Genomic DNA, 9,343 nt, shown 5'->3' with positions numbered 1-9,343 from the left:
GCGTATATCTCTATTCAATGATGATCGGACGCATCTGAACTCCCAACGGGATGTCTATCATAGAAGATAGAGTTCATAAAGCATCAGCGAACCTGTTGTTCTTTCTTAGTAGATGCGTAAAGGTTAGTTTCTCGAACCTATGAATCAGAACGTCCAGGGTCGGGTGATAGATCTTCATCTTTTCTTCTTTGAGCTTCCAGTCTCCCTTTACTTGAGACACAACTAAGTTCGAGGCCCCGACGACGTCCAACCTTTTTGCCCCTAATTCCAGGGGGCTTCCAAACCAGCGATACACGCCTCGTATTCTGCTTCGTTGTTAGATACCTTGAACCGAAGTTTGAAGGCTAAAAGTATATGAGAATTGTCGGGTGCTATCATCAACACCCCTATCCTATAACCATATTGGTTAGACGCTTCGTCAAAATACATTGTCCAAATCTCTTCCTCGATTTGGGAATAGGTATTCTACCGTTTCATTCCCTTCCATTGGGTGATCTGCTAGGAATTCAACTACCGCTCTCCCCTTGACAGACTTGCGAGTGACATACTTCAGATCAAATTCGAAGAGGAGAAGCAACCAACGGGCTAGCCTACCCATAAGCGTTGGTTTCTCAAAAAGATATTTAATGAGATCTAATCTCATTACCCGTAAGCGTTGGGTTAGCTTACGGAGTGAGCTAACAAGTAGTGCCTCAACTTCCTGGTAGCCCATACCAAGGCTAAGCAAGCCTTCTCCAGCGGGGTGTAACGGGTCTCATAGTCCAGCATTTTCTTGCTCAAATAGTAGATGGCTTTCTCCACCCTATCTTCAGATTCTTGAGCAAGCATACATCCCATTGTTGTGTCCGTTACGAACAGATACAGAATCAGGGCTTCCCTGGCTCTGGCAACGACAACACAAGCGGGTTTTAGAGGTACTACTTGATCTGCTCAAAAGCAAACTGGCATCAGTCATCCCATTAGAATTTCTTTCATTTCTTCAAGAGACCAAATAGTGGTTCACACACTACAACAAAAAAGGATTTTTACGGCGCGCAATGTATGCCGTAAAAACTCTTCTACGACGTGCAGCGCGCGTCATATTATGACAAGTCATGGAAAGTGATTCACTTTCGATGACATACTTCGTACGTCGTTAAAAACTATTTAACGACAAATTTTGTGCGTCGTTGTTACTTTTTATACGACATGCTATAATACGTTGTTAAAAACTGTTTAATGACAGATTTTGTGCGTCGTTATTACTTTTTCTACGACTACTTTTGCATGTTGTTAATTGGTAAGACAAATAACGATGCTGATTATGCGCCGTAAAATATGTAATGCGACAACTTACTATGCCTACCGTAGAATATGCAGTTTTTTTATTTTTAAATTCAATAGATTCTATTTGACCAATTTTGTACAATTTAACAAATATTACAAACAAGCATCACAAAATATCAATCAACTATCAAAATATTGTTTGAAACATCAAAAAGAAACTATATCTATAAATTATAAACATTCAACAATTGTCTATACATTCTAAACATTCAAAAACTATATCCTTAAGTTCTAAACTGTCCAAAGAGTTTAAACCACCCAATACTATGCATATCTAACTTTCTAGACATATCGATAACTATTAAGAGATTATCTAAAACTACCGACAACAGTTTCTACAACAGTTGTAACTGCAGCTGTAGCAAATCCACTTGCTCCTATCACAGGGACGAGGGTGCCCAATGTATATGTTAAGGCACCTAAATTGACGGCAATAGCTGGAGCAACTAATCCTGTTGCATTTCTTGTCTGCATGACAAATGAAACTTCACATAAGTACAAAAATCAATGACTCAAGGACAAAAATATTCCTTGAGGTATTAAGAAATGATCAAGAAACTTTAATACATCAACAAATTTGAAGATCATCGTGGTTGCCTCCATACAAATTTGAAGATTTGATCCGAACAATTTTTTTTTTTGCTCTTTCCCATAAATATATACAAAAAGCAAACCTTCCCAACACATATGGAACAAACTTCACTGATGTAAGTCCATATAAATAATTTCCAAGAGAGAAAGGAAGCAAAGGGCTCAAACGAAGAAGCGTCATTTTCTCCAATTGCCTTGTCAATCACAAGAAATTTCTTGTTTCCTTCCACCAATTTAAGAATACGATCACGGGCAAAATATCGGGCAATTAGGAAGGCAACACTTGCAGCCACTTGAAAGGGTAAGAAGATACAAGTTCAAATACACCCCATTTCCTTAAAATTTGTTCTTTCATACTGGCAAAACTTCCAACTTACCGCTCCACTAATAGAGACAATGATAGTGCCAATAATAGAACCAAATAGCAGACCAGCTGACATGGTTAACGGGATAGCTGGTATTGCAAGGATCTAGGACAACATACTAGTCAAAGTGTCAGTAAAGTTGCATTAAAAAAAAAAAAAAAATCATATATGAATTATAATGGAACTCTGCACATGTTGGATCTTGTTTATGATCAATGGGACTATTTATAGAAATTTAAGATAATTCTCACGTTCATATGTAGATCTGCTGAGAATTTGTGACTTGAAATAAAATGATAAATGAAATTCATTCAACTGTTTTTAGCTTGTGATATGAGAAACAAAGACACAACATTTACTATTTTTAACATGAACCTCCTAAAGCATGACATGATGGATGTTAGTGACAGATTAATGAAGCCTTGTAAACATATTATGCTTTAGAGAGAAGGCAAGTTCTTACTTCTAAGCTAGCATACACTGCTACAAATAAAGCATACCCAGCTGGCCCATAACCTGTTCATTAAGAAAACTTTTATGAGGGGGGAAAAAAAGAGCATAATTCACAAAGAAGCAAAACTTGAGGCATACTATTGCAACTATAGATTCTACTTAAATATGAAGATTAATAAAATGTAGCATAGAGTTTCATGGCACAATAAATCATATAAGGAGTAGTGTTCTTTGCAAAAGAAGAGTATAAAATAAGCAGAGTTGTACAATTTAGGGGCAAGAGGAAACAAGATTATGTGAGGATATAAACATGAAGCTCATTTTGCTCAGAAAGCTTTTCCCTTTGAGTTCCTCCAAAAGCTTGGAGAGAGAGAGAGAGAGAGAGAGAGAGAGATTCATCATGCTCTTTTGTAGATACAAAATTTTTAATTTTGCACAAAAAAAAAAAAAAAAAAAAAGAATTCAATTTTTTCAAAAAAAATAATTTAGCTTTTTTTTTTTTTTTTTTTGCACATAATTTTTTTCTTTTAGTTTTTTCAATTTGAAAGTTGACGTTTTAAAGTTTTGAAAATCAAAATAGATGTCAAATCATTATGTTCCTTTCTATGAAGCACGGGTACTCCAAAAATAGTGCCGTACGAGTACCGGATACTTACCGGGTGCGGGTACGCGTACCGGTACGGCGGTACGCGTACCGGGTACGGCAAAAGAGGGTCCGGTACGTTTGGCTTATTCGGGTACGGCATGGGTACGCCACGGGTACGGCATGGGTACGGCGTGAGTACGCCATGGGTACGCCAAGGCCATTTTTTTTTTTTTTTTTTTTCTGCCCTTGCAAATTAGCAATTATTTATTTATTATTTTTTTTTTTTTGGTGCCCTTGCAGATCAGTAATTTTGATGTTTTTCTGTTGTCCTGTTTGTCTGTATAAATTGTAGAAGCATATCAACAAATGATTTTAATGTTTTTAAAAAGCAATTTGAACAAAAAAAAATAACAAGGCCTATAAAGGATAGTTCTGTGTATGACTATGCATTATGCTTTTGCTTTAGATCCTCCTAGAATTTCTTTATAAAATCTTTAATCATAACAAACTTTTAAAGTTTATGCACAAAACATTAAAAATTGATACTGTATTAGTTGATTAGTAGTTGTTGGGAATGATGCAATTTTATGTATTATGCAAATTGCAATTGACAACCTGCACCAATTGAGAATTTTTTTCCTTTATTGTTGGTAATTAACTTTAAATCTTTCTTTGGTCTCCTGTTATTTCTTTGGTCTCACCCTATAAAAATAGCAAATTGATGAGCAAAAATAAAGATTTTAAAAATAAATTATGATCACAAATTCACAGTGCATAACATATCAAAGTGAGAGATTTCACAAATATTATTTTTAACGCTTAATGGTTTTAAATTATAGGAAAATGAGTAGTTCTTTTTTTAGTTTTGATATTTAATTTTAATTTGTAGGTTGGATCCTTTAATCAAAATTATATTTAAAAAAAAATAAAAAAATATCGGCGTACCGTAGCCGTACCCGTATCGTACTTTTTTTGAGTTTTGCCGAATCGGCGTACCCGCACTCGTACCCGTACCGTACTCGTACCCGCACCCGTACTTCCTTGGTTCCTTTATAGGTAATAATAAATAATGAACAATTGTTTGAAAGGCAATTCCGACTATTAAAAATTTAATAGGACTTGAAGGTCCAAAAAATCTTAGTTAAGACTTGATGGAGTATAACAAATTAAATCTTGTGTGTAAATGCCCCGATATTTAATTTTCAGTACTTGATTACCTGATTAGTATTTAGTAGTAACTCAATTAAGTAGGAAATCAGATAATGCTCCTGGAGGTCAACTGATTTGAAGAAACAGAATATCTTTCACATCAAGTCAAACATCGTTACTTACCTTAACACATTATTTTAAGACTTTTTTTTTCTTCTTCTTTTTTTTAATTAAAAAAAAAAAACCTAATTAATTGAATTTCCTGATGCATGTTTCAGTTTGTCTTTGCACATGCCCAACAACATATGCTTTTAAATTCAAGAAGCATTTTGATGCATTACCTGAATTTCAGGTTCAGCTACAACATATGGCTTAAGTAGTTTATCTCCAAATGCACGAGAAACCGCAAGAACACCACCAACCCGCCATGTTCCTCAGGAAGTTCAGCAACAATGTGAGTAATTCATATCTGGAAGACACTAAGCTATGCTAGCACCAATTAACCAAGGAATAATCAGTGACATACAATGCATCTATAATTTTTATGCAATCTAATAATAGAGAATTTATATTTTCAGCAATGTATCAAACTCTAGAAATCATCCCCTCATCAAGACAACAATACCATGAAAGTCTAATGTAGCAGAAATCTCAAAGCCACCACAGCAGCAAAGAATGTGCATACCAAAAATCCACACATTATAGAAGCCATCAGAGAAGTTAGTTTTGTGACCACGACTTATTATTTCTAACACTCATTTTGCAACCTGCATAACTAAGTCACAAGTAAAATTAGCATGATCTATATAAACTCCACTTCAAATTAGCATGGTTAAATTACAACTAATCAATATCAGTACATAAAAATGCACTAATCATGTGGTGCTGACAAATGAATTTCAAACAGTCAGCAGCAGCATAGTTACTGCTAAACTTCCCATCACACAGATAAACAAACTTACACCACACACCACACACCAAAATTAGATATAACAATTAGACTCCAAAATGGATTATGGCTGGGTTTGCGGCACATAAAAGCAGAGTAAGGATGGCTATGGGGGAGGAATTGATTATATAATTCAAAATGGGTATAGGTTGCAGTTAACCCCTTTGCATCCCATCCCAATTATGTATTTCACAAGAGGCCTCTCCAGCACAGATCGGTTATTGAAAGAATGGTAAGGTTTTCACACCTCTATAAAAATCTACTTTCGTTATTTTTATAATTGAAAAAATAACAAATGACATTTACATATTATAAATCAAATCAACACAATCGATGATATTACATAATATGTGAAATAATTGAGGATCATTCCCTATGCATTGTAAAAACTTGTACTAAAAGAATTTTTCAAAAACTTAAGGGATCATCCCATCTACATTGTAAAAATGCTCTTGAAATAGAGGGCCAATGAAAAAACTTTTTGAAGACTTAAGGGGACCATTTCATATACAGTATCAAGAAATTGCGTTCAACATAACCAAATAAAAAAAAAAATTAATTGACAAACAATTCTACAGCAATTTCTCAAAAATGTCTCACATTTAATTTTTCCTACATTCAAACCAAAATACCACCAATACAAAGAAAATCCACACCTAATTCTCAGAAATTCTCAAATGGGTATTTTGAATTCTTCAATGCAATTAAAAATCAATAAAAGAATAGCAAAATCAGAGACATACTTTCAGTATATCTCAAAAAATTGCTTCACTTTTAAGAGATCCTAAATTCTAATAATGCTGAGATGGGTGTCAATTATCATGAAATTGCGTTCAACATAACCCAATTATAATTAAACAATTTTACACCGATTTCTCAAAGTAGTCTCATATTTAATTTCCTACCATTGGAACCAAAATACCACCAACACATAAAGAATCTACATCTAATTCTTAGAAATTTTCAAATGGGTATTCTCCAACTAATATGTACATATGCAAGCAAACCCAGATGAACAAATTCGGATTTCAAGTGAAAACAAAAAGTGAATCAAACATCTACAAAAACTTGAAGAAACCCAGATGCATAACAGGTACAAGAATGATTAAACGAAAGAAATTTTTGATTTTTGCATACCACATGAAGAGGTAGGGATTGGATGATTGAAGATGAAGATGAAGAACTGGAGGGTTGTTGGTAGAAATCTCGACCCCCTTCTTGGAATACCCGCTGCACCACATTATCGTCCATGGACACAAACCTAATACAATTCCAGAGCTTCTCTCAATTGAAGAAAAGGGAGAGAGAATTTTCGATTGCTTTTTGGGTTCTACTTATATGGATACATATATGATGATGATAAAAAGACTCACCGAACCAAACAGGTGAGTCTATTGCTTAACTTCAGAATCTTCCACAGGTGAGTCTTTGATTTGACTGACCTCAACGGTGTGGAGCCGCAACCAGTCCAGAGGTGTTGACGAAGAAGAGAGGAAAGAACGAGTACAAGAGAGTGAAAGAGTGACAACTGTGTCGTAGCTGGAGGTTTTGCGTCAAGTTTGACCACCGGCCTCACCGATCGCCAGAGAGAGAGATGAGAGATCAAAGAACTATCCAGAAGAGAGAGGCTGCTCTTGAGAGATTAGGTTTTGGTTTGGGACAAAAAATCTAATATGAATCTGTGATACGAGGAGTTGGGGCTGAAGAGGGCTTTGGATTTTTATTTTTTTTGAATTTTTATTTTTTATTTTTTGGTATTTGGCGTTCAAAATTTTTATTTTGACGCTATTTTTTTTATTTGGTGATACCTTTCACGACAGCAATCGCAAGTCGTGGAAAGTTTAATATTTTAAACGACGGGATAGGCCTTCTTGCATTGTGAAAAGTGTAATTTTTAACGGGTGATTTTTTTGTGCGCTATGAAATATTTAATATTTTTAACAGCGGGTATACACGCATCGTATATAATTAATGTATTAGCGGCATGCTATATGCACGTTATAGAAAGTTTTATTATTTACGGCTAACATTGCAAGTCGTAAAAAAATCTTCATATTAGCATTTACGGCCTACGCAATAGACACGTCGTGGTAGGGAAATTATTTACGACGTGCAAAAAAAGTAGGTCGTAAAAGTGAGAAACTATGACTTGCATTTACTCTATGTCGTTAATGTGGAGCCGTAAAAACTCAATTTTGTTGTAGTGACAAGTCAAGGTTAATTTTGAAATAAACCGTCTTATGAATTGCACTTTACCTAGAAAGCCTTGCACCGCCTTTTTAGTCCTTGGTAGTGGCATTTCTAGGATGTCCTTGATATTGGAAGGATCTACCTCGATGCCCCTCTATGTGATCAAGAAACCAGCAATTTTTCTGTGGATTCAACCTCAATTTGTACTCTCTGATCTGTTGAAAGAATTTCTTCAAGGCCGTGTAGTGGCCCTCTCTTTCCTTAGACTTGACAATCATGTCGTCTACATACATCTCAACCTCTTTATGGATCATGTCATGTAGAATTGTGGTTGCAGCCTGTTGATAGGTAGCCCTGGCATTCTTCAGCACAAACGGCATCACCCTGTAGCAATAGGTTTCCCATGGTGTAGTGAAGGTGGTCTTTTCTCTATCTTCGGGTGCCATCAGAATCTGGTTATACCCGAGAAAATCCATCCGTGAAGGAGAGCAACGTATGGCCTGAGGTGAAGTCCACTAATATGTACGGTAAAGGAAAGTCATCCTTCGGATTGGCTCTATTCAGATCTCTAAAACCCACACACACCCGAATTCTGCCATCTTTTTTTGGCACTGGAACAATGTTGGCCAACCAAGTTGGATAGTCAGATATTAGCAAGAACCCTGCCACTATCTGCTTGGTGGCCTCCTCTTTAATCTTCAAAGCCCAATCCAGGCGTATTCTCTGCAGCTTCTGCTTGACGGGTCGGGCCTCGAGGTCAAGAGGGATTCGATGTTGTACAAACTCAGTATTGATTCCAGGCATGTCTTCGTAGGACCACGCGAAAACATCTTTGAATTTTTTTAATAAAGTAACTAAGCATTCGCACTCCTCCGAAGACAACGTGGACCCGATCTGGACCAGACGCGGATCCTTGTCAGTACCTACATTAATTGAAATGATTTCATCAACGAAGGGTTATACAAACCTCTCATCCTCTTAATCAATCAAATGTTTCAAAGCCAGAGGAATTTCTTCTTTATCATTTTCATCAAAATATTGAAAATCATGATCAATGCAATATACAAGAGGCACAGAGAAGTACTCAGAATCTGCAGTGGCATTCTTATTCACAAGGTCAAGCTGATCCAATTCCTCGATTACAATCGACTCAAAAAAAAAGGAAAAAGACGACCTGTACAAAACCTCGGCATTCGGGTTATCAACCCCAGAAATACCAGACTCCGACTCAGAGGAACTAGAATCTGATTCCGAATCCATAGACTCTGTGGAATCAGATTCTGGCTCACTACCTGACTCAGAACTACTGGACAGGAAGCCTTTCTCTAACTACCAAATGAGGGACGGTACGTCAAATGCATCCAAGATACCACTGGAAGGGTTCCCACCCGATCATGGAAACGGTCAGGTTATCCCCAAGTTCTCTGAGTTGATCTGAGGATCCGAAAGGAGACATGCTATTGCTACTCCTACTTCAAGTTCATTGCTGTTGGAATCATTTTCTGTGCTCTTTGTAGCCTCGCCAGTTAGTTCAGTTTGTTCCTCTGTGTTACTCTCTTGCAGCTGCAAGTCGAAGAAAATCTCAAAGGCGGGAACTCGCTACTTCTCAGAGTTGAACCAGGGTTCGGGGAAACCACAGAATGGGAAGTCTTCACCCTCCCAAACAAAATAGCCATTCACGGTTCCCCAGATAGGTTGGTGTACAAGTTCATAGCACTTCCCATTTTGCTTAGC

The 9,343-nt window shown here is 36.6% G+C and overlaps 1 long non-coding RNA gene across 9 annotated transcripts; it reads right to left on the bottom strand.

Annotated features, from left to right (window-relative positions):
- Positions 1–1,461: 1,461 nt before the first annotated feature.
- Positions 1,462–7,127, bottom strand: LOC114278839 (uncharacterized). Of its 9 annotated transcripts, none has more exons than XR_014349522.1 (7): positions 6,793–7,107; positions 6,557–6,680; positions 5,096–5,245; positions 4,812–4,959; positions 2,746–2,798; positions 2,295–2,387; positions 1,462–1,794 (listed from the first exon to the last, which is right to left on the bottom strand). It is a non-coding gene; the product is annotated as an uncharacterized LOC114278839 (long non-coding RNA). The 9 variants fall into 9 exon arrangements; XR_014349523.1 differs by having other exon boundaries at positions 4,812–4,954; XR_014349520.1 differs by having other exon boundaries at positions 5,156–5,245.
- Between the last annotated feature and the right edge of the window lie 2,216 nt (positions 7,128–9,343).

Source organism: Camellia sinensis, chromosome 13 (assembly GCF_055761805.1).
Source record: "Camellia sinensis isolate YWXY chromosome 13, ASM5576180v1, whole genome shotgun sequence".
Classification (NCBI taxonomy): domain Eukaryota; kingdom Viridiplantae; phylum Streptophyta; class Magnoliopsida; order Ericales; family Theaceae; genus Camellia; species Camellia sinensis.
Note: the sequence above shows the minus strand (reverse complement) of the source record. Positions and strands in the feature narration are given on the sequence as shown.